Source organism: Schistocerca piceifrons, chromosome 6 (assembly GCF_021461385.2).
Source record: "Schistocerca piceifrons isolate TAMUIC-IGC-003096 chromosome 6, iqSchPice1.1, whole genome shotgun sequence".
NCBI lineage: Eukaryota > Metazoa > Arthropoda > Insecta > Orthoptera > Acrididae > Schistocerca > Schistocerca piceifrons.
The window spans coordinates 196,270,162-196,297,723 of NC_060143.1; positions in this window are offsets into that span (position 1 = coordinate 196,270,162).

Genomic DNA, 27,562 nt, shown 5'->3' on the forward strand with positions numbered 1-27,562 from the left:
CTTTTGGCATCGAGATCGCCTGGTCACTTCACACTACGGGAGGCTACTTTACGCCTGATGTCCGGAGGTGTGGTGGAGTGCATTGCGCGCTGTAGGTTTCAGACATCCAGTAATGTGTCTAGTCGACTCGTTAAGAGTGATATCCACTTGCCGGCCGCGGTGGTCTCGCGGTTCTAGGCACGCAGTCCGGAACCGCGCGACTGCTACGGTCGCAGGTTCGAATCCTGCCTCGGGCATGGATGTGTGTGATGTCCTTAGGTTAGTTAGGTTTAAGTAGTTCTAAGTTCTAGGGGACTGATGACCACAGATGTTAAGTCCCATAGTGCTCAGAACCATTTGAACCATTTTTGATATCCACTTGTTTAGCACTGGCAGAATTGTGCAAAATGGGGCTAACATATTCATCTGCTGCGACCACAAAGATAAAGCTAGAGTTTTAGTAGTTTATACTGCTGCACCACAGTTTCCGTAATTTTGTGCAGTGTGTTGTTATTTTGTGCTTTACGTGCCGCTTGAAAGTTAGTGTACGGTCAAGAGTGACCTCAAAATATTTGGTCCAGAAATTGTGTTCCAGCTACAGTCCTCTCCAAGTCGTTCGATGTGTCCTGATAGCCCGTCGGTTCCTCAGATGGAACGCGCACACTGGTGTTTTGCTGGGATGTGGTTTTCACTGGTTCTACAATAGTATCCCAGATCACTTATTGGGGTAGTATTTATCGAATTTCTCGTGCCGACGAAACAGCTTGACGTATTGGAATAATTAGTCATAATCGTTACAGACTGGGCAGTCCACGGACGCACATGGAGGAGAGGAACGCAAATTCTGACATGTGCAGCGAGGAACAATTTGTCAATCTGGTGGCGACGGACCTTTATTGAATGTCTACGAGTGCACCAGCTAAGCTTGTCTTCATTGCGTACAAAACTAAAAATTCTCACGATAATACCTTATATCCACAACACTATAATGTTCAGATGCCCACGGTACTAATTTTCGTCCATAATGCGTGTTTCTTCAGCTCTGTCACAGGAGTTAATTACCGTTTCCTTTGACAGTTTCCGTTTAGCAAAAGCTACAGTTTCACGGCGGGACGTTACGATCATTCTAGCGGAGATATCACCCCTCTCATAAAAGTAATGAAGAAGACTATCCCGTGCTTTCTTACCCATTAAAACTACTCACAAACTTTCTCTTTTCATCCATCTCCGCCTCTTATGAAGCTTCCTGCAGAAGTAATTTCAGAGAAACCTGAGTTAGCGGATGCAAAAGACTTCCGATTACGTCGGCGCTTCTTTGTGAGAACTGCCCAACTGCGATGAAAGGCGACCTTTTGTCGGGCCCTCTCTTTGTTCGTTATGGGCCTTCAAGGATTTCATTTCTTCGTCTGTTATAATCTTCCACAAACTTGTGAAAAATAGTCTTTATTTCAAGGCTGATCAGCTACAACAAAATAATTATTTCCTCTCCTGATCCATTCTTCGGGCGTATCTTACGAGATATTGGCATACGTATCAGGGTGGAGGACCGCAGTCTGACGAGCATATTTCGCAAGTAGCTCAGCATTTGCTTGGAAACCTAAATTTCCAGTTGATACTTTTACAGTGTGCGTGAGTATCTAATTTGAGATAGAAAATGGGAAGATGTTGCTATTTACTATTTCTAGCCATCTAGCAAATCGGAAAGTGCCCGAGTCCTCAGAATATTTATTTTAACGTAAAACCAAGTTTACAGATCAGTGCACACAGGAATGTAGCCGGCACCATCCTTCACAAACAACGGGCAACCTTCGAACGCTGGTGCACCGGGTCCATTTTACGTCTACTAAGGATAGCGTCGCAAAGCAGTTAGAACACTTACAAGCAGTATTCAAAGAAAGCAAATCTTCCTCTCGTCGCATTTTCACAAGTATAGTGAGGAGAATACTTACCCAGACACAAGCTGAAGAGGATAAGGAACTGTTGCACTTAAGCGCGAACCTGCTCTATGTTGAAAATATTTCATCAAAATTGGGCAGAATGTTGTGACCGGAAGATACGTACGTCAGCATCTACCTGCTGTAAGGTTGACTTCGCAGACTGGGGTGAAAATGTTTCCTGCTGTAGAGACTCCTGCAATGGACTCGGATAATTGAGGAAATGTTTGGGAAAAACCGAATATCAAGGAACGAACACTAAAATTCAGTAGATATGCATTTTCCAGCTATGAACGTAAACAACTATACAGGAAGCACATAGAGTGTGCAGAGGGACTGCGCAAAAAATTCATGTTCTACAAGTGGAATACTACTGCCAGTTCTAACTACGGAGGGGTTAGACTAGTCGGAAAATGGCCGTCACAGGTTCGGCACATCTACGACTGACGCCGACGATATAATGTCTGCTCAAAAAACGTAGGGTTTCCTCCTCTGACATAAGGACCGGCGGACGATCCCTTATGATGGATTTCCAAGAGTATCACGAAACTATCTGAAGTGTGCTCGTCTTCCTTCGTGTGTGTCCACGGGGGAAGGTTAGTCGCCTTTCATGATGAAAAATAGCATTAACAGCTGTCACCACTGCGGGGTTTGGATGGGCCGGGGCTGCTGTTTGTTACTTCCCCTTTACTGGAGTGATGACTCCCTACTTGAATGCCTCTGCTCGGCGTCCTGAAGGCTGGAAGACTGCTAGATTGTGAGTTCACATGAGTGCGAGCTAGCAACCACGTGCTTACAATAGGTGTGATACAGCTTAGTCACTGGGAACCTCGACATGACCGACAGAGGCCCATCGTTTAAGGTAAAAGCTGTCTTCAGTCTTTGAAATCTTCTCCTGAAACACAATGAAATTCGTTTGTTCCAATGGAAACTTGTGTTTTTTTTGTGCATGTGCTCCTTCGTCTGACTTGAGACTGTTGTTGGAGGAGTTGTATAAACAGTTGGAGACATTATAGTGACTGCGATGCTGGCTTTCCAATTTAGTGGTCTGATCTGAGAGATGTTTTAGAGTAGTTGGACTGCTACAAGGCACTGATTAGTTATATACGATTAGTTACTACTTTAACTCTGTCTCAGGGGTCAAAGCGAGACTGGCGATCCTTGTTTTCAACGGTTGGATGAAGGTAGCACTGTAGAATGTTAACCCTCCGTTACTCGCGCGATAATTCCTGATATGGCAGGTGTCTTTCACAACATGAACGCCGTATTTTGACACTTCTAACGGTCGATATGAATGGGTTTAGAAGCGTTTTATTTCAATCTAAATATAATACATTTAATTCACAAAAAAGCAAGGTATACACTAGGTGATAAATATTGTTGGCACTTGTTCGTAAATAGCTCCAGTGCCTCTGGATAGCAGCCAACTTGTTACTCTTTCTGCAAACACCTCTATCAAGGATACTATCAAATCTGAGGTACCTCAAGTGCAAAATGTATTGGTTTTTACTCATGCACAAGTAGCATGATTCAAGTAGTAGTCCTTTGAGTTATCCCTCAACTTTGATAAACACTTTCTAGAACGTCTCAGAGATCCACATAGATATTACAAACCGATAAAGCTCTGATCTCTATAATATCAGTTTACTTAACATCCAATTCCCTTGAAAAGTTGCCACGAACTTCGATGATGTAAATATCAGTCTATGCTGCAATAGCGGGTATTATATTTTCATTCAAGAATAACTTTGTAATATCTATTTCTGACTTTGTAATACGAGCTTCATTTTTCGGTCCAGATAAAAGCGTAATAACATTACAAACTCTTATTGTAGTATTGGTAGGATATTTACTTTTCCTTCATTTAGGTATTCCATATTTTCATAAAAGAAATACGTCCTCTTGAACTACTTCTTCCAGTGATTCCGGTTCATAAGCTTTTCCTTCTCTCCCAGGCCTCCATCCTCCCTCCCTTTTCCGTCTTCGTCACTCTTACTTTGCATTTTGTTTGCCTTCTTGTTTGTCTTTTTCCTATATGTGTTATTCTCGCCTTCTTTTTCAGGCTGGTGATTATAGTATGTTGCAGAGTGGCTGGCTCATCCTTTTTTTATCTTTGTGATCAGCCAGCCCAAGCTATCTGCTATACGATTTTAATACCTTCCTGTACCTTTCCTTTTAGTGTAAGTTTCCCCTTTTGATTCGCTTCTTTCGTTTTCTGTTTCGGTGGAGTTCCCCGTTAGTTATACGCCCTTTTACTTCCCCCAACTCCTTTGTTTTTAATCGTTTTACCTTGAGAGTCGAGGGGCATGAAAGGGAAGAAGTGGTTGGGAAGGGAGTGAGACGGGGTTGTAGCCTCTCCCCGATGTTATTCAATCTGTATATTGAGCAAGCAGTAAAGGAAACAAAAGAAAAATTCGGAGTAGGTATTAAAATCCATGGAAAAGAAATAAAAACTTTGAGGTTCGTCGATGACATTGTAATTCTGTCAGAGACAGCAAAGGACTTGGAAGAACAGTTGAACGGAATGGACAGTGTCTTGAAAGGAGGATATAAGATGAACATCAACAAAAGCAAAACGAGGATAATGGAATGTAGTCGCATTAAGTCGGGTGATGCTGAGGGAATTAGGTTAGCAAATGAGACACTTAAAGTAGTAAAGGAGTTTTGCTATTTGGGGAGCAAAATAACTGATGATGGTCGAAGTAGAGAAGATATAAAATGTAGACTGGCAATGGCAAGGAAAGCGTTTCTGAAGAAGAGAAATTTGTAAACATCGAGTATAGATTTAAGTGTCAGGAGGTCGTTTCTGAAAGTATTTGTATGGAGTGTAGCCATGTATGGAAGTGAAACATGGACGATAAATAGTTCGGACAGGAGGAGAATAGAAGCTTTCGAAATGTGGTGCTACAGAAGAATGCTGAATATTAGATGGGTAGATCACATAACTAATGAGGAGGTATTGAATAGAATTGGGGAGGAGTTTGTGGCACAACTTGACGAGAAGGGACCGGTTGGTAGGACATGTTGTGAGGCATCAAGGGATCACAAATTTAGCACTGGAGGGCAGCGTGGAGGGTAAAAATCGTAGAGGGAGACCAAGAGATGAATACACTAAGCAGATTCAGAACGATGTAGGATGCAGTAGGTACTGGGAGATGAAGAAACTTGCACAGGATAGGGTAGCATGGAGAGCTGCATCAAACCAGTCTCAGGACTGAAGACCACAACAACAACACCTTGAGACTTGTTTGCTTGAGGAAAAAGGGACCGATGACGTTGTAGTTTGATCCCTTTGTAACCCAAACCAACCAACCATCATTTTCTGACAGTTCTTGTCCTGTTCCTGAATCACGACCGCTTTTATGAACACATCGTCGTTCTCTAAGTCAGCAGTATCACTGTAAGGATCTTCATCACTTAGCTCTTGCAACAACTCCATTCATACATCAGGAGGATCTCTGCTAAACTCTGTCCAAGGTTTATTTACCTTTGGCATTTATTCCACAAACTAAAAGTTAGACATCATTTACTTTTCAGAATGAGATTTTCACTCTGCAGCGGAGCAGGCGCTGATATGAAACTTCTTGACAGATTAAAACTGTGTGCCGTACCGAGACTCGAACTCGGGACCTTCGCCTTTCGCGGGCAAGTGCTCTACCAACTGAGCTACCCAAGCACGACTCACGCCCCGTCCTCACAGCTTTACTTCTGCCAGTACCTCGTCTCCTTCCTTCCAAACTTTACAGAAGCTCTCCTGCGAACCTTGCAGAACTAGCACTCCTGAAAGAAAGGATATCGCAGAGACAAGGCTTAGCCACAGCCCGCGAAAGGCAAAGGTCCCGAGTTCGAGTCTCGGTCCGGCACACAGTTTTAATCTGACAGGAAGTTTCGATATTTACTTTTCATAGGTAAGTGTTCCAGGTAAAACGCAAAATATCTGTAATTAGTTTAACAACTAAAATCACGCACTGAAAGTTGCATTAACTCTACGAAAGCAGTAAAGTAGCATACAAAACTTTGTTTCAAATTGTAGCATTTGTTCTCGCATGGTGACCAGCGTCCTCCAGGCTACACTAACGTTTCATAAACAATGCAAGTCGGGTAACTTAAAGCCAATGATGGCTGAAACTAACGGATGGAGAGTTAACGGATAGGTGCTGGAAATGGCGCGAACTTAATCCAGCACACTCAGACAAAACAGAGCGGAAAATAATGTGGATGACGAGTGTTCGTGCGAGCAACGGAGGATAAGTGCGGCTCCAGCAATAAAAGTTACCTTTGCGTCACTCTTACGAAAACGGATCTGTCTTGTGATACAAAAATCTTTACAGGTTCTTAAATTTATACAAAAGTTATTAAAATGTATGGTGTAAGGTACTGTTTTGACAAGAAATACGTGAATTATTATAATTTAATTTTAAAAATTGGCTATGGAATGTGATGTACCATGTCCGTGGAGTGTCCGCCGCTTCAGTTTGCACAGTTGTAATGAGTTTAAAACAAATTTCTTAAATGTAATAAGTATTAAATTATTATTTTCTAAAAATACACACATTAGACATTAACACATCTTTAACTTAAAAAGATTCCGTAGGCAACAGCAAACATTTTTTCATGTAGGCACTGACTGTCTTGACTCACAGTGGGATAAATGTAACAACAGCAATGGCGATCACATCTGAAATAATGAACACTTCACTTACTTTTTCCCATCTGTCACTTTTACATTTGACTGCTCCTTACATTTTACTCATGGTATCAGTAGCAAGACCTCTGCCTTTCATAAACGAATAGCGTACGTAACCCATAGGTTGAAACAACTACAGTGGAGGCCCAACCAGTTTAACGAACATCACATTGTTAACGGTTTTTTCTCACGTGGGTTCAGCGTTCAGGTTTACATTTTAACTTTTATCATCTGCAGACAACGTAGAAATTCCTGCCTTTTCCTTCGCAAAACAATTATTGGCAAGGTTTAGCTTTTTAGATCCAGAAGAACAAATAAAATAGTTTGTTTTTTGCTGCTCATTTTACCTTAACTTTTGCGCTAGCTTGCAACGAAAGGCGATGTAACACCATACCATCACGCCTGCAACCAACAAGGGGGGGGAACAGTATGTGAATAACCAAGTATGCCAGTCCCGAGCGTCGGTTCACTCACAGAACAAGAAAGCAGACTTACTGGCTGGCTGCCAGCGAGTCAACTGTCGAGAACAGTTGCCTGCTGCTTTCATACGTTCGAAACAGTCAAATGTATCTTTTTTCGCACCACACACTGAAATAAGAGTTTCGCAAACTTTCAAGTTCTCTGACACCGCAAAAAAGTTACTTTGCAGAAAAAAAAGTTAGGGGTACGCAGCTTCTAGCATTCCCCCCCCCCCCCCCCCCCCCCAAAAAAAAAAAAAACAGCACTGGTTTCGCTACTTTCGTCACATTGTAACTGATTTTCAAGCCTAATTTCAAACTGATTCTATTTAATTTTATCATTCGCTGTTGACGTTTGTCATCAATAGACAGACGGAAGCTGTTGGCTGGGAGCAGTGTGACGTTGTGGTTTCCAACCTGGGGGGGGGGGGGGGAATCGAAATTTTCTGAGGGGCAAAAACTAAACGATTCGATTCTGTTTCAGTCACGAAACTAAATTATTTTCAAAAGATCATTACTATTACCACAATTTTGTAAGACTATAATATTGATTATACAAGTTATCGATAATTACTTTTTCTCAATTAGTAGCATTAATGCCGTGGAGCTTACAGGTTTCTCACATACTCCACCCACTGCACACATATATTGCGCTTTGTCCCGTACATCCCTCATGATAAAAGTGACCGTAACAAATGCTAAATATCTCAAGAAAATATCTTCTTCGAGTTGTAGATGGTACCTGTAGTAGTCCAGCAATTGCTTCATTACTCACTTAGATAAATGAATTAATGGACAGCACGACAGAGAAGTAGCCGCGTGGTCTTAGGTGCCTTGCCATGGTTCGCGTAGCTGCCCCAGTCGCAGGTTCGAGTCCTCCCTCCGGCGTGAATGTGTGTGTGTTGTCCTTAGCGTAAGTTAAAGTTAGATTAAGTAGTGAGTAAGCCTTGGGACCGATGACCTCAGCAGTACTACAGAGCAGTAATTATATAAGGGCTACTACAGTACGGTATTATTATTATTATCACTATTAGTGGCTGTGGTCAGACACAAAGCATTAACAGAAGTCTTCCAATATCTGCCAGTTTAGAATTAAGGAGTGCAGCAATCAAGTGATTTACGAACAGTAAGTTAGTGCACACATTTTAACTTGGTTGATTTTAAATGGGGTTACAGTGTGCAGGTCAAGCAAGTGCCGCAGTGGAGAGGAGTGATGCAGGGGAAAGTAAGTTTTGTAACAAGTGACCACCCTCGCCTTGGACACTTAGCTTTCTTATCTGAGAAGGGAGTTGCAGGTAGTGATGCACCACGAATTCCTTCATCATTCATTCTAACACACACACACACACACACACACACACACACACACACACACACACAAACTAAATATCATTCATCTTTTATCATTTTAAAAATAAAAGTGTTCCAGGAAAATTCTTTCGTTTTATGGTTTAGTTAGATGCTAAAGTTGGTGACTGTGTGGGGGAGGGGGAGGGCAACAGACGGCGGCGGCAGGAGGGGGGGGGGGTACTAGCTAATGTCTAATTGCACTCAGAGATAAGGATCTAAGAAACCTTGGGAACCACTGGGTTACGGAACATGACAGTGGAGGGATTACGAAGCCATGGGACATTCCTGTAGTTAAGTTGAAGGATATCAGATCTTCGTCCTCCTCGATTAGTATTTAACTATGTTTAATTAAGATGCTTGTACCATTGAATGGACAAGGCTTTAAATGTGGAGAAGGTCTTACAAGGAAACTATTTGGCTGCGAAATGGGCTCTGGATCACATATGATTAGTATTGTTCATCAAACAAGAATAAAATATTATATGTAAAATGTTCAAATGTGTGTGGATTCCTAAGGGACCAAACTGATGAGGTCACCGGTCCCTAGACTTACACACTACTTAAAGTAACTTATGCTGAGAACGACACACACACCCATGTCCGAGAGAGGACTCGAACCTCTCGCGGAAGAGGCCGCGTAAACCGTGACATGGCGCCTCAAATTGCGCGGCCACTCCGCGCGGCTATTAAATGTACTTTAACTTTTATTTTCCGTTTGTGGACTCGCACAAAATACGCCCGAGCACATACTCTGCATGACTTTTCACTTAAAATTAATAACAACTATTGGAACAGCTCCTTGCATAGATTATTATAGTTTTGTCTTCTGGTCATTTACATCTGCTTTCGGGCGGGTAGCAATGCATCATGTATCCGTTCTCAGTGGGTCCCAATATCTCTTAGATCCTTATCTCTGAGTGCTGAGTGCAATTAGACGTTAGCTAGTACTCCCCCCCCCCCCCCCCCTGTCCACGCCGTCTGTTGCCCCCCCCCCCACCCTACACACACTCTCCGTACACACTCGCTCTCTGTTAACCAAGACAGATAACTCAAAAGTAATCATTGATAATCGTCTTCCTCTATGTAAAGGAGAAACATAAGATGTGCAGCGATGTTCAGTCTATTTTATCCATGAAGCTATAATAAGAGTGGTGGCGCTACATTCTGCGAAGCCGATGCCCCAAAACATTAGCAGACTGCTGTTTACAATTTCTTCTTGTTTTTAATTTCTGCGATGTCCACCCAATACTTATTTTAAATAGTAAATGGTACAATGCTTTCAATAGCCACGAACGCATTAACAGACGTTCTTCTGGACTTACATGCACATTTGATCCAATAATACGACGCCTTTGGCATCGTTAAAGAATCTCTTTTTTGTTCTACGATTCGAATAGCCTAGAAGAGAAGCATGTGGTGTGAAAAGGCTGCTTTCGTAATCCAGCGTTTTTCTTAATACGGGCTGATGAAACTGTTGCTCGGTTTATGTCCTCTTCCCTGAAATGTGGAGAACATATTTTGCTGTGTTTTGCCGGTTTCCATTCTTTTCTTCTGACAGCGTTGATCCAGAGGGCTTTTCGAGATGGACTGATAGGAAATCTAAAGTCAAACGACAGAAATAAAACCACTATAACAAAATTAAACAGCGCAAACGGTTGAAAAGATCCACTTATGAATGGAACGTGATCCCTTTTTACTTTAAACTATAATCAGAAGGATTAGTACACTCGTAAATGACGGAAGCTGGCATTTTTTATCAAAACAGATCCACCAGAAGCTAGTGTTTGGGACAGCTGAATGGCGGACGTCGTCTTCAAGTTTGTAACGTCATGACAATTCCCCTTATTATACCTCCATGATTTTAACAGTGACTAACATCATCTCAGGCCGATGTTAATCGCTAAATTATTACTTGAAAATTTTTTAAAAAACTTTACGCATAAATCCTACAGACGATTGAAGGCGTAAAGCGAACGAGATGTTATAAAGATGTGCGAGATTCGGTTGTTTACGGTGACGAAGGATGGGCATCTGGACAGAAATTGAAACGAGTAAAATGTAACGCTCTGTAATACAGTTAAAATATGTCACAGAAGACGTCACTGACGCATGAATCTGAAATTAAAAGCAAATGGTGGTACAAATGGATGATGTAAAAAAAAAAAAAAAAAAAAAAAAAAGCTTGATGACAGGTGTTGCGACTGCAAAACTTGTTACCATACCTGGAGTATGATAAAGAAATTTTGCAAAACTGTCCTCTGAGCTCTCAAATGGTTCTGAGCACTATGGGACTTAACATCTGTGGTTATCAGTCTCTGAGCTCTCAGCTGATCAAATATAATAAAAATCGATGACTCGGAAATTTTGTTTGCAGCAGCCCCTGTACGACATACGTTACGCGGCATCGAGGGACATATCTTGAAAACGAAAGACAGCTAATAGATCTAACGCCGTGACATCTTCCGTGACTACAAGCAAGCGATTTCAGGCACAGCCTCTGGCAGCCGAAAATCGAGCTGCAGGCTCACATGCTTATGGCAAAGGAGCCAAGTGTGGCGGGGCTGGGCGCACGGTGTCGAGCGTCTTTTGTCAGCGCGCTGCTGACGCGGGAGAGCACCCACTTAGACCACGCTGCTGACGTGAGCAGTTCGGCGTCGCGGCGCCTGACGTCAGCTGTTAGTTTCGCGATGGGCCGCTAGAGGCAGCACCGACAAGGGGAGTGCGGGGGTTCTGATCTCTATTCCAGGCGGCAGATGGCAACACCTTGCAGAATGTGCTTATAACGTGTGTGTGTGTGTGTGTGTGTGTGTGTGTGTTCAGCCACCGTGAGACGTGTACAAACGTAAACAAACACAATGCAGTTAAAGAAGCAACGGAGGTTTTACTAAATATGTCCAGACTAGCATTAAGGGATGAGTCACAGGGCTCGCGTTACAGAGAGATATGGTTCAAAGCCCTGTCCACTCATCCGGAGTGATGTTCACGGTGATTTCCGAAATCACATCCAGCCAATATTGGGGCAGTTTCCATAATTACTAAACTTCTGTAATAAACTTGCATACGATAAAAGACTGACATGGCAACAAACAAACACTGAAACTTCACATTTCCAATCTTTCCAAATCCTGCCAGCACTTTTAATTCTCTTTTGAGATTATTAAATGAAAACAATTATCAACACAAAATGATGAATCGACGCTGAAGTACTTCACACCAAGCGAGAAACAGAGAAGTATAAAAGCAAATTATGCATATATATTAAAAATAAAGTGTCAAGTATTTGATTTAGAATTTATCTTTTTTTTAAAATGTTTTTTTGTTTTTTTTTTTGTTTAAATGGAATCTAAAACCAATCTCATATTATATTCAATTTGGGTTACATAATTTACGACTATTATGACAAACCAATGCTTGGTTTACAATGTTATTTTTTCATATTTCTGTCAAATTAACGATTCTCGGTCATTCATAAGGGAAATTCGACAATGGAAACCATTCCCAGGCCGTAATGTCTCTTGCCAGTACCGTACTCCCCTACAGGAAATCTATGATTACTTGAAAGAAAAACATATTCGTAATTCACCCTAAACGTGATGAATGTAAGCCTCGTAACAATGTTTTCCCTTCTTGCCCGTTCCATTCGCAAGTTTCATTAAATCCTTGCTGGGTATATACTGAACTAATATGTATTGAACAATGCTATTGAATTTTATCCATTTGCACTCCACGTCTTCGTGCTCAGAGGTGAATGTTTGGTGTTGACTACTCAGATACTGTAAAGTTTGTATCCTCTCACTTCTGCTAAGCAAAAATACTATCTTACTTTCATTAATATTCCTTGTAACACCACTACTGTGCCGCTATCACAGTCTTTTGCTCATTGATATACTCTGCTAGGTGAAATGAATAGAAAAATTTGGGTTCTCTTTTACTGTGTGGTCTAAGACGCTACCCTCACAAGTCAATTCCCTATCTGCTCGAATTAATTTTCGGAAAAGATATTCAGAAAAATCTCGCACGAATCCCTGTCTCTGCCGGCGGCTTTGATCGCATGACTCTGTCAAACAACGTGAGCACAAGATCAGTGTGATTTAAGTTTCAGGACCCTTTTCACAAAACTCAACAACTACAAAATTTGCAAAAATGAGTTATATATGTATTCGTGTACTTCTAAATGAGACAAATACATTGCAGTACACGGATGTTATGAAAACTTACTATTTGCCTGTTTAATCTTCCACAAAAACCTCTGACATTATTCTAAACTCGACATCTACAAAAACAAATTTTGCCAAATGAGAGCATCTGCTGCTTGTGCTAGACATTTATTGTTAGCTTTCGACAAAGCAGCTCACTATTGAACTTCCTAATCAGGGGTCGCAGCTGCGTGTCCCCTGATAGGGTTCTTGATACTATTAAAGAGGGATTGCGGAAACGTGAAACAATAACCTTACCGTCACATTATTGTGAGGGTCTGAGCAACCATGGCACTTGTATGGTTCTGAGCAACGAGTGGCGTGTGTACGACTTCAACACCACTGCCGACAGTTTACTAGAAGATAAGCTACCTTTCGAAATGTCTGAAGCTAGAGTCCTTATTTATTAAAAAAAAAAAAAAAAACACCAAGGTTGTACCATCTTCAAAGTAGAAACAACATAGTTTCTCTCTCCAAACGTTGACGAACTGAATAAAACTAGCATAGTGTCAAGGACATTTATCAGGTGTAATGAAACCTAGAAACCACTTGAATTTCAAAAAAGGTGGCGTTGTAAGGAAACTAAAGAGATTTTTTGATACGTCATGAGAAGATGCCCCAGAGTTCTATGGTAAGGCTCTAGAGTCTTTCAGTATGGCAATCAAAATAATGCAGTACATTAATGAACCAATTTATTAAATTATTACTTGTTCAGATTAAAATAAACTAAAACACTACTGCTACAAAATAATTAATCTGTAGATTATTGCAGCTGAACGTTCATATAAACGTTTCTCCGCTGTTGTACGAGGGCTGTCCGGAAAGTAAATTCTGATAGGTCGCGAAATGGAAACCACTGGGAAATTCCGGTAAAGCTTTGCACAAATGTGTTAGGCAGTGTTCTAGTATGCCCGTGATCGTGTCGCGTCGCTCTTTTCAGTTTTGAGTGAACAGTGAGCACGTAAAGACGCGTAGGGCATAGCGTCTCCCTCCTGAGCCTCATCTCTGCTCACAGGAACCGCTGGCTATGAAGACGCCATTTTTTCCACAGAAAACGAGCTGCAGACCAGTGCAGATAACTGGCCGAAAGCACAGGCGGCTGCTTTCTATGACGAGGATATTGGAAAGTTGATACAACACTACGACAACACTCGAAGTTGGAGCGGTGACTATGTAGAGAAGTAGGTGGAAGGTGTACCTAACTGTTGCAAATAAAACGCTTCTCGTTTTCACTGTGGTTTCCACTTCGCGACCGATCGGAACTTACTTTCTGGACAACCCTCGTATTTTGTATCTAGAGTTTGCTTGCGAAATGTAACTTTTTTAGATGTCAGCAATGTGTAGTGCTCAAGTACTTCAGTAAAATGTGTTTCCTGGAAATTTTGTTTTTTGTAGGTGTTGCGTTTCCTGAAAACAGTCCTCAGTTGAAATAGTTTATCTGAACGTTGATTCTAGACTCTGGCGACGCTGCCGTAATTTTGCGATGGTATCGAATGATGCGACAATTCATCAGTATGGGTCTACATCTGCATAGACACTCTGCAAGCCGCCGTACCGTACATGGCGGAGGACAACTTGTACCACTGCTAGTATTTCCTTGCCTGTTTCACTTGCAAGTGGAGTGAAGGAAATATGACTGTTTATTATGCCTCAGTACGAGCCCTAACTTCTTTCATCAAGTGTTCGCGGTCCTTACGCGAAATTTATTTTGGCGGCAGTAGAATCATTCTGCAATCAGCAGCAGTAGTGTTCCACGCAAATAGTATCCATCTCTTCAAGGATTCCCATTTGAGTTCGCGAAGCATCTCTGCGATACTCAGAAGGTGATCGAACTTACCGGTAACAAATCTTAACATCACACCTCTGAATAGCTTTCAAACACTACTGGCCATTAAAATTGCTACACCAAGAAGAAATGCAGATGATAAACGGGTATTAATAGGACAAATATATTATACTAGAACTGACTTGTGATTAATTTTTCACGCAACTTGGGTGCACAGATCCTGAGAAATCAGTACCCAGAACAATCACCTCTGGCTGTAATAACGGCCTTGATACGCATGAGCATTGAGTCAAACAGAGCTTGGATGGCGTGTACAGGTACAACTGCCCATGCAGCTTCAACACGATACCACAGTTCATCAAGAGTAGTGACTGGCGTATTGTGACGAGCCAGTTACTCGGCCACCATTGACCAGACGTTTTCAATTGGTGAGAGATCTGGAGAATGTGATGGCCAGGGCAGCAGTCGAACATTTTCTGTATCCAGAAAGGCCCTTACAGGACTTGCAACATGCGGTCGTGCATTATCCTGCCGAAATGTAGGGTATCGAAGGGATCGAATGAAGGATAGATCCACGGATCGTAACACATCTGAAATGTAACGTCCACTGTTCAAAATGCCGTCAATGTGAACAAGAGGTGACCGAGACGTGTAACCAATGGCATCCCGTACCATCACGCAGGGTGATACTGGCGTATGACGAATACACGCTTCCAATGTGCGTTCACCGCGATGTCGCCAAACACGGATGCGACCATCATGATGCTGTAAACAGAACCTGGATTCATCCGAAAAAATGACGTTTTGCCATTCGTGCACCCAGGTTCGTCGTTGAGTACACCATCGCAGGCGCTCCTGTCTATGACGCAGCGTCAAGTGAAACCGCAGCCATTGTCTCCGAGCTAATAGTCCATGCTGCTGCAAACGACGTCGAACTGTTCGTGCAGATGGTTGTTGTCTTGCAAACGTCCCCATCTGTTGACTCAGGGATCGAGATGTGGCTGTACGATCCATTACAGCCATGCTGATAAGGTGCCTGTCATCTCGACTGCTAATGATACGAGGCCGTTGGGATCCAGCACGGCGTTCCGTATTACCCTCCTGAACCCACCGATTCCATAGTCTGCTAACAGTCTTTGGATCTCGACCAACTTGAGCAGCAATGTCGCGATACGATGAACCCCACCCGCGATAGTCTACAATCCGACCTTTATCAAAGTCGGAAACGTGATGGGTACGCATTTCTCCTCCTTACACGAGGCATCACAACAACGTTTCACCAGGCAACGCCGGTCAACTGCTGTTTGTGTATGAGAAATCGGTTGGAAACTTTCCTCATGTCAGCACGTTGTAGATGTCGCCACCGGCGCCATCGTTGTGTGAATGCTCTGAAAAGCTAATCATTTGTGTATCACAGCATCTTCTTCCTGTCGGTTTAATTTCGCGTCTGTAGAATGTCAACTTCGTGGTGTAACAATTTTAATGGCCAGTAGTGTAATTAATCTGTAGATTATTGCAACTGAAAGCTCGTATAAATGTTTCTCCGCTGTTGTATTATGTATCTAGAGTTTGCTTGCGAAATATAACTTTTTTAGATGTCAGCAATGTGTAGTGTTCAAGTAATTCAGTAAAATGGGTTTCCTGGAAATTTTGTGTTTTGTAGGTGTTAAGTTTCGTGAAAACAGTCCCCCTACACTCTGACGATGCTGCCGTAATTTTGCGATGGTATCGAATGATGCGACAATTCATCAGTATGGGTCTACATCTGCGGAGATACTCCACAAGCTGCCGTACCGTACGTGGCGGAGGATAACTTATACCACTACTAGTGTTCCCTTTCCTGTTTCACTTGCAAGTGGAGTGAAGGAAATACGACTGTTTATTATGCCTCCGTACTAGCCCTAACTTCTCTCATCACGTGTTCGCGGTCCTTACACGAAATTTATTTTGGCAGCAGTAGAATCGTGCTGCAATCTGCCGCAGTATTGTTCCGCGCAAAGAGTATTCAACTCTTCAGGGATTCCCATTTGAGTTCGCGAAGCATCTCTGCGATACTCAGAAGGTGATCGAACTTATCGGTAACAAATCTAGCATTACATTTCTCAACAGCTTTCATGTCTCCCTTTAATCCGACTCCCGAGCAATACTCAAGAATGGATCACATTAGTGCTCTACACGCGGTCTCCTTTGGAGATGAGCTACACTTTCCTATGATTCTCCCAATGAATCAAAGTCTAGCATTCGCCTTCCTTACCTTGCGCGCTCGTTCCACTTCATATTGCTTTGCAGTGTTAAGTCTAGATATTAAACCTTCATGCCTGTGTCAAGCAGCACGCTACGAATTCTGTATTCGAACATCACATAAGTGTTTTTCATACTAATTCGCATTAGCTTATTTTTTCTGCTTTTAGAGCAAGCTGCCATTCATCACGCCAAACAGAAATTCTATCTAAGTCATCCCGTATCCGCCTATAGTCACATAACCATTACACTGTCCAGTACACTGCAGCGTCATTACAAACAGTCTTCCATCTGGAAGTTCCTCTATGTCCATCATATTTGAACTAAGTGAGACCCATTCTTTTGTTTAAAAGTAGGATGCTAATAACTGCTTATCTACTCGTTCGAACATAAGACTCTTCTAGCCTTCTTGACGGAGCGCGATTTTGTAAGAATTAGTAAGTATAAAGATACACTCCTGGAAATGGAAAAAAGAACACATTGACACCGGTGTGTCAGACCCACCATACTTGCTCCGGACACTGCGAGAGGGCTGTACAAGCAATGATCACACGCACGGCACAGCGGACACACCAGGAACCGCGGCGTTGGCCGTCGAATGGCGCTAGCTGCGCAGCATTTGTGCACCGCCGCCGTCAGTGTCAGCCAGTTTGCCGTGGCATACGGAGCTCCATCGCAGTCTTTAACACTGGTAGCATGCCGCGACAGCGTGGACGTGAACCGTATGTGCAGTTGACGGACTTTGAGCGAGGGCGTATAGTGGGCATGCGGGAGGCCGGGTGGACGTACCGCCGAATTGCTCAACACGTGGGGCGTGAGGTCTCCACAGTACATCGATGTTGTCGCCAGTGGTCGGCGGAAGGTGCACGTGCCCGTCGGCCTGGGACCGGACCGCAGCGACGCACGGATGCACGCCAAGACCGTAGGATCCTACGCAGTGCCGTAGGGGACCGCACCGCCACTTCCCAGCAAATTAGGGACACTGTTGCTCCTGTGGTATCGGCGAGGACCATTCGCAACCGTCTCCATGAAGCTGGGCTACGGTCCCACACACCGTTAGGCCGTCTTCCGCTCACGCCCCAACATCGTGCAGCCCGCCTCCAGTGGTGTCGCGACAGGCGTGAATGGAGGGACGAATGGAGACGTGTCGTCTTCAGCGATGAGAGTCGCTTCTGCCTTGGTGCCAATGATGGTCGTATGCGTGTTTGGCGCCGTGCAGGTGAGCGCCACAATCAGGACTGCATACGACCGAGGCACACGGGGCCAACACCCGGCATCATGGTGTGGGGAGCGATCTCCTACACTGGCCGTACACCACTGGTGATCGTCGAGGGGACACTGAATAGTGCACGGTACATCCAAACCGTCATCGAACCCATCGTTCTACCATTCCTAGACCGGCAAGGGAACTTGCTGTTCCAACAGGACAATGCACGTCCGCATGTATCCCGTGCCACCCAATGTGCTCTAGAAGGTGTAAGTCAACTACTCTGGCCAGTAAGATCTCCGGATCTGTCCCCCATTGAGCATGTTTGGGACTGGATGAAGCGTCGTCTCACGCGGTCTGCACGTCCAGCACGAACGCTGGTCCAACTGAGGCGCCAGGTGGAAATGGCATGGCAAGCCGTTCCACAGGACTACATCCAGCATCTCTACGATCGTCTCCATGGGAGAATAGCAGCCTGCATTGCTGCGAAAGGTGGATACACACTGTACTAGTGCCGACATTGTGCATGCTCTGTTGCCTGTGTCTATGTGCCTGTGGTTCTGTCAGTGTGATCATGTGATGTATCTGACCCCAGGAATGTGTCAATAAAGTTTCCCCTTCCTGGGACAATGAATTCACGGTGTTCTTATTTCAATTTCCAGGAGTGTATATTTAAGATAGCTAAAATCAGCACATTCACCTATGATGCGCTAATAAACATTGCAATGCACTACTAGTCTACATAAGGGGTGTCTTTGATAGCTTTTCTGCTTCAAGGAAAATTTTATATTCTAACTTGGAATATACTCAAGAATTCTGCCGTAAGCCGATGTTACGGATATTTTCTGCAATTTTAAGGGTCCGTTCTTTCATCCTTCTTATAAACAGGAGTCACTTTCGCTTTTTTAGACACTACAGTGGTGGAAATATTTATTGCATCATCATGAATTACTTCGTCTTTTTGTCTTTCGCAGCAGTTTGCCTCAGGTTATATCAGCCCATTTTGCTAAACTTTGTTGACATGTTCTTGCCTTAATAATCTGACATATTCACGCATGTTTTCCAACAATACGCAACTCTTTGTTGTTGTCGTTTGGTTTTACAATGAAACCAGTGTTTATACTGCCATTTTGAGTTGAGACTTTGCAGTGAGAAGACGGGCAGGTCAGTTGAATTAACGCCAGAAAAGAAAGCTGCTATACTTGGTTATTCGTCTGTTGGTCTCAGGACCAGAGAGATAGCCTCTAAGACAGGATTTAATCAGTCTACGATTTCGAGGTTACTGAAAAAATACAGCGAAAAAGCAAATGTTGATCGTGAGAAAGGAAGAGGTCTGAAAAGGGCGTCTACTGCCAAACAGGACAGGGTACTGAAAAGGTTTTCGCTCAAAGATCGTCGTCTGTCGTCAACTGAACTAAAGCGACACTGGGAAAGAATGTGCGACATCTCAGTAACTAGTAGAACTGTAAGGAATAGACTACTGGAGGCTGGACTCTTCAGTCCGTCGTCCTAGAAGGAAGCCTTTATTGACCAAGATAATGCGACAACAGCGACTACAATGGGGAAAGGTACATGCGACATGGACACCAGAGATGTCGAACAAAGTAATCTTTTTAGACGAGTCCAAATTTAATCTGCATGGCTCAGATGGAAAAGTGTTCGTGCGTCGAAGGAAAGATGTAAAATTTTTGCCATCATGCATAGCACATCCAGTCAAACACCCACAAGCATAGATGGTCTGGGGGTGCACTTCCAATCACGGAGTAGGTCGTCTGGACTTCATCAATGGTGCTGTCAACGCAGATGCCTACATAAGCATCCTTGAAAGAAAGCTTATGCCAACAATTAGAGACCACTTTGGAGATGTTTCCCATTGCATTTTTCAGGATGACTCCATTGAGCTTTGAAGGTGAGTCCTATGACTAATATTTGTACCAAACACGAAGAAGATTACTTTCTTGGTTAATTATCACGTACTTCTCCATTTCAGGTAAAATCTTTCCTTCGACAAAATTGGGTTCGAGTATTAGAATGGTCAAGAAACAGCCCTGATCTCAATCCTATTGAGAACTGTTGAAAGGTTATGGGAAATGTTATCACTAAAAAGATCCCACGGAATAAACGGGATCTGATGGAGATCCTTGTGCGTGTGTGGTTTCATGAACTGAGTGAGGAGGAAATAAGAAGTTAATTCTTTCAATGCCTTCATGATGCCAAGCGGTAATTAAGGCGCGTGGTGGAGCAAAAAAGTATTAAATGCAACAGTGTGTTCATTTAAGGCAATACAAACACTAAAATCCATGAGTGTTATGTTGCAACATTAATATGCAGCGTTTCTTTCAACCTTAGTATTCATATTTCTGAATAGCAAACAGAATAGCTGATATATCCACTTACACTCATTTTTCAAGAAAGTGTTAAATTATAAAAAGGAACATTTTTACAGAAACAAAAATTAAGGATAAAACAAACTGCCAAAAATCATGGTGATGCAATAAATATTTCCACCACTGTAGGGACTTTGCCGCTGGGCGAGAGATTCGCGATAAATACAAATTAAGTAACGAGCAATGCTGGAGAGTACTACATGAAAAAACGAATTGGGATTCCATCTGGACCTGGCGACATATTTATTTTCAATTCATTCAGCTGCTTCTCAACGCCAGGGATGCCTGTGTCTATGTCCTCCATACGACAGTCTGTGCGATGGACAAACGATGTTATGTCTTTTAGATCCTCCTGCGTGGATGACTTTTTAAACACAAAGTTGGAAACTTGAGGTTTACTTTTGCTGTATTGTGTTAACACACCAGATTGGTCGACGAGTGACTGCATAAAAGCCTTCATTCCACTTAGTGATTTTCGTAGGACCAGGATATCCTCGAGTTCTCGGCAAGATCTTACGCTGACGTATGATGGTGGAAGTTATATGCTTCGCGCATCGCTCTTTTTACGGACGCTCGAATTTCAACCAATTTTTGATTGTAAACATTTCGCGTCCTGTTTTGAACAGAGAGTGAAACAGTCTCTGCTTCCTCAAAATTTCCCGAATTTTCTTATTAAATCACGGTGAATCCTTTCCGTCCTTAACGCACTTCCTAGACATATACTTCTCCAGAGTGCGATTTTCAATCAGTTTAAACTATGCGTACAATTCCTGTATACCCACCATATTTGAACTAAGTAGGATACATTGAATTCCTTATCTGCTGCTTTCAGCATAAAACTCTCCTAGCTCTCTTGGTGTAACGAAATTTTTTTAAGAATTTTTAAGTATAAAGTTGTATTTAAGATAGCTAAAATCAGTCCATTCATCTATGATGCGCTAAGAGACTTCGTAACGCACTACTAATGTATAAGAGGTGGCCTTGATAGCTGTCATTGTTTATTGGAAATTTTTTCTGCTGGCCGCAGTGGCCATGCGGTTCTAGACGCTTCAGTCTGGAACCGCGCGACCGATACGGTCGCAGGTTCGAATCCTGCCTCGGGCATGGATATGTGCGATGTCCTTAGGTTAGTTAGGTTTAATTAGTTCTAAGTACTAGAGGACTGATGACCTCAGATGTTAAGTCCCATAGTGCTCAGAGCCAAATTTTTTCTGTGTAGCCATTTGGAAGGGGAAGAAGAAGTGTTCCCACAAACACTTTGTAGATTGGCTTGGTGGGGGAATGTGAATCACAGGTGAATGCTAAAGAAACCAATCCATCCGCACCTGGTAGGGAACGAATAAGAAAAAAATTCTTTTACAGAATCTTTATTAATTTTTGCATATACATTCACACACATAAAACAGTTCTTTCTTTATGATTGTTTAGATTCTTTTCAATACTATCGAGCTTAAATTTAAACTTATAATTTAAATCTACATCACAATCATCTAATTCTTTTTCCAGCTAGTAACAGGATACATTTAAAGAAGGTACGTTCTTGAACTTTAATATGTATGCCATTTTTTCCTGCAAACTATCTACTTTATCCTTCTAAATATTAGCTCTGTTCTCGTTGTAATTCATCTAGTCGAGAGCATTCGGGGTTTTCAGTTTTACTTCTTATCTTCGGCATTACACTGTTGTTGAAACATTCCACATCTTTTTGGATGCATGTTGGCAACTCTTTGTCCTCTCCCTCCACCCCCCCCCTTCCCGCCTCCCCATCCGCACATTATCGTGGAATTCTTGTAGAGACTTAATTTACCTCTTTTGAAAACGAACTACCATTAAATGTAGTTATTCTTTCGGTTTTAAACTTTACAAACTGCTTGTCTGTTGCTAGATACACAATATCCAGTGCATCAGATTTAGATAAATTGTAATCATCCTTTTTACACAGCTCCAAACGGGAATAAAGATTTGTAAACAAATTTGCCATGTCTCCTGCATATTATTCAAATGTACACTCAATTATTAGCTATGGAATTCTTTTTTGGGGAACAAATGCAAAAAATATGAACACAGTTTTCAAACTCCAGAAAAGAGCCATAAGGATAATAACCAAAAGTCAAGCTCATTGTAAAGATCTTTGCAGAGCACTGGGGGTTTTAACTGCTCCATGTGAATACATTTACCAGTCAGTTGTACACATTAAAAATAACATTTGTAATTACTGCAGAAACAGCTCTGTCCATGACCATGCAGCAAGAGATAGACTCAACTTACATTTACCAAGAAAAAAAGTAAACATAAAACTCAAAACAGCATTTGCTGCCAAGGAATAAAACTGTACAATAAATTACCAAAAGAGATTAAAGAAATTGCCAAAATACACTTATTTAAAAAGGCAGCTAAAAAGTACCTGTTATGCAATACATTTTATACATTGAATGATTACTTAGCTAAAACAGAGTAGGAGTTTGTTAAAAATGTTATACAAATAAATAATAATAATTATTATTATTATAAAATATCCAACTGTCCACATAACACCTTCACTTTATGTTTTTTCCTTTCTAGAAATACTTACCCTCAAGCTATGCATAGCACAACCAAATGGGAAGTTGCGGCACAGAAAATGGCCCAGAGATCACCAGTGTGTGTGTGTGTGTGTGTGTGTGTGTGTGTGTGTGTGTGTGTGTGTGTGTGTGATGAGTGAAGTGTTATGGAACTCTGTGTGTATAGTGTGTGCAATGACTGATAGTGAGATATGAGTGAACAATGTGGCATTACATTATTTAATAAGTTATTTGTAAAAAAAGTATTGTATACCAGGAGTAAATCTAATGATTTTCTCTAACTAGAAGTCTGTAAATATATGTGTATACGAATTAGCTTATTTTAAATTGATCTAAATTTGTAAATACTTTGACATGTCCTTGTAAAAAGAGATCTACAGATGAATAAAGCTACTACTACTACTACTACTACTACTACTAGTAGTAGTAGTAGAGTATAATAAACATCCTCGAATCCATGCTTTTCTGCACGCGCTTCAACGTAAAGCCAATTTCCACTCAGAAATCTTGTAATCCCCTGTTGTAGCCAGATTTTTCCATAAACTGTGTTTAAGATAATTTGTAAGCCTTATTTGCATGTCTGGAATGAGCTGCTCTTTTTCCAATAGCAGTTTATATTCTGCCTTCGTGGCAGTTGCTTTACCATATATTCCAACTTTCGTTTTTTGATTTCGACGTCTTCCATTTCCAGTTACCTTTTTTGTAGACAGAATACATTAGCTGTACTTAAAGAAGTAATTTCTTTAACAGGAAATGGTTTAAATCTATTTGACACATTGTTTCTTTCCCTTAGGACCTGTGGAATAGCATTGTTTGTGGGAGCCAATACTAATTTGATATTATCTATATTTGATAGTATTGTGGAGAATAACGTCATGGATTGAGAAAAATACGTTTCTCCAGCTTTAATCTAACGCTTCTGTAAAGTACTGACATTGTCTTTGTTGGAGTCAGTGTTAACAAGGCCCACACAGCTTACAGACAAATCATTCAAATTGTAAGCAGCTGGATAATCTTTTCTCGTCATTGACTGTCCAGAAGTTTTACTTGTACACCAGTCACTTCTGAGTGTGTTTATTGCCCCAGTAAGCGAATTGCAGAACACTGTTAAATACAACACAACAGATGGTTTGCAAGCTATCTCATAATTTGTATCACATGCAATTGATTGACACAGCGTATAGCTGAACGTGTTGTAAATACGATTTGTTGACATTTAATACACTTATTGTTCCACAAGGTCAAACACATCATCCATTCCACAATTATAAATCATAACGTCTAGGCTGGTAATACTACGTTCTTTAACCAAGGCAGATGAGAAAAGTTTCTCGTAGATGCATGTCAGGGCGCTTTATAAAATCTTTAGGATGTTTGCCGATAACTTTGTTCACTCCAGGGCTTGTGACTTGAAACTTAATTTGTCACATATTTTTACTCTAAAATTGGAGATGTCTACGCTAAGCAGGCTATTCCAAATGAGTTATCTTTGTTTACAATAACATTGCTGTTTACTTGGCAGTCTTCTTGCAGACAGAGGTCATGGTTCGATGTTCGGTAGCCACACATCTCCATTTTGTTAAAAATCCCAGCAAAATCTTACGTCATATCCGGGTCCGTAACGTAATGGTCGTCTACACGACTGCTCCTGCGACCCAATAGGTACGGGAAGGAGAGGCTGGCAGTGCTTATAGGTGACAGTGTAGTGGGTGGTGGTGGGATCGTTCATGAAAAAATTCCTGTAGTAGTTGGTTTTAGAGCTGCAACTTTTTTTTTTTAGATTGAAGTCAACTAATAGGTATCCCTGCTTAAAGGAAGTCCCTCTAACAAATGAATCACCTTCAGAGGAGGTCAGGTATCCAAGTACAGAAGGAATTAGCATATTTCGTCAAAACATAAGAGGTATTAGAGAAAAAATAAGTGAACTGCTTATAGATGTTGACTCTGAGATCTTGGTATATTGGAGCACCATTTGAATAATTTGACAATTCAGAAGCTTCCTTTATCAGGATACAGATTAACTGGCTGTTTTACTAGGAGTACTAGAGTACTCCATTTGAGTCTGTAGACGTATCACGGCACTGCGCTGAACAGGTATCCGAATGTTGTGCAGGGACTGTTGAATTTAGTGAAACCAAACTTCTAATAATTGTTATTTATAGGTCCCCTAACTCTGACTTCAGATCATTTCTGCTCGAGCTAGAGAGGGTCTTGGTTCACTCATAGGAAGTACCAAAAATAAGGTACATGTGGTGACTTCAATAATAATTTTGTATGTGATTGTGCAAGAAAAACGATGTTGGAACATCTCCTAAACTTAAATGAACTGGGTCAGACTGTGTTTTTTCAACCAGGGCACAGTAGCACAAGCATAGACAATATTTTTATTCAAAAAAATGGTTCAAATGGCTCTGAGCACTATGGGACTCAACTGCTGAGGTCATAAGTCCCCTAGAACTTAGAACTACTTAAACCTAACTAACCTAAGGACAACACACACATCCATGCCCGAGGCAGGATTCGAACCTGCGACCGTAGCGGTCGCGCGGTTCCAAACTGTAGCGCCAGAACCGCTCTGCCACCAGCGGCCGGCATTTTTATTCATTCTTCATTACTAGATGAGCATTCCGTTAGTAAAAGGGTGAATGGCCTTCCAGACGATGATGCACAAATTTTAACACTAAAAGGTTTTTCTACTCAAACGAATGTTATGTGTCAAATCTAATCCAACGGTAATAGACAGTTTTTTAAATCTCGTTAAAGAACAAGAGTGGCAGGATGTTTATTGTTCCGACAACATAGATGAGAAATATAATGCTTTGCTTAACACATTTCTCACGCAGTTTGAAAGTTGCTTTCCATTAGAATGTTCTAAACAAGGTACTAACAATAAGAGGCAGCCTGGGTGGCTGACTAGTGGGATAAGGCTATCATGTAGAAAAAGTGGTAACTATATCAAAATGCTAGAAGAAGTCAGAATCAAACTACAGTAGTCCATTACAAACACTATTGTAAGGTGCTTAAAATGCTATTAGGAAGACAAAGAGTATGTGGTACGCAAATAGAACAACTATTTCACAGAACAAAATTAAAACCATAAGTTCAATTGTGAAGGAAGTGTCTGGTCAGCAGCACAAGGTCAGCGATGTAAATCACACAGTGCACTATGAGCAGCTAAAAGGGGAACAAGGTCACACATATGCACTAATCAAGTGGAATGAGGTATATGCTACCCATAGTTGAAAACCGATACCAAAGTCAGCCGTATCGACGTTGGCACTGTTGAACAGCATGTACGAAAAACGAACAATGCGTTTATTAAACATCTATATATATTTTCGTACTCGTAAAATAGGTCTGCATTTTGTGCTGTCATCTCTGATGCTCTAATATAAAGTGTTGGAATTGCTCTACAGGTAATTATTGCTTACTGATACAGAGCTCTGCAATATCTAACCGGGTTTAGTGAGAACTATGTTGTCTTTCTTCCATGGAGTCCCATCTAAGATCCAATAAAACACTCACAGGTTGTTTGTCATTATACATATGTGTAATTATAAATCTCTGATCACCAAAATAGTGGTAGTATTATGTGATTTAAAGGAGCGAAAGCCTAGCGCCTCTATCAGAGCTCCCTGATCCTGGCAGTGGTATGGGAACACAGCCGCTATCGAGTGTACTACGCTTTGTTATGCAGCTCAAAATTGTGTGTGGTAAGTGCTACAGACTATGCTGTGGTTAAATAAAGCTGCTATTGACTGCGCTGCAGTCAAATGAAGCGGTAAAATTGTTCTGTTGCTCGTAAGTGCTTACTTATATGGAACTCTGTAAAATTATTTAACACACATTGCAAATTAGGTGTGTTGAAGAAAGATGCATTTTAAGAGAATTACGCATGACAGTGATCAAAGCCAGAATCTGACTGCATGCACTGCACAGCTGCGATACGATTGGCAGAGCTCTCATTTCCAGCATTACTCGCTCATTGTTTCATAATAATATGTAAGAAAGCAACTTGCATGCTCGTACATCGTAACAAGACAAAACAACTTGCGGACAGTGCAGTGTGAATATCAACAGCCACTCCCTTCCTGCAGTAGTCGAGCCAAACGCTGCCTCAGGTTGGCAACACAGTTGCTTAAGAAGTTATTGTTCCTGATGTGATCTGCTGAGTAGGGTGGGACTGTTAATGTGTTTATTCAGGCTGCATCCGCCAACTCCCCACCTCATGCAGTGAAATAGGGAGACGTGACTCTCCAGTGTTCTCTCAACTACATAATACGCATCTTGGTAGTGGGTAGTGATAATTAAATACCACTATTCGAATGTCCAGCCAACGGGCTTACCGCAGTGGTAACACTGGTTTCCATCAGTTCACCAAAGGCAGCGCTGTCGGGCTGGGCTAGCACTTGGATGGGAGACCATCCGGTCATCCGAGCACTGTTGGCAAGCGGGATGCACTCAGCCCTTGTGAAGCAAACTGAGGAGGTATTTGATTGAGAAGTAGCGGCTCCGGTCTCGGAAACTGAGATACGGCCAGGAGAGTGGTGTGCTGACCACATGCACCTCCATACCCGCATCCAGTGACACTTCTGGGCTGAGGATGACACGGCGGCCGGTCGGTACCATTGAGCCTTCATAGCCTGTTCGAGAGAAGTTTAGTTTCATACAAATGTCCAGAAGCATGGAAGGTAATTGTTATACTTAGAACCAGAGCACCTATGAGTGTAACACTCTACGCACATGTATGGAGGGACTCAGAAAAACGTTCCAAGA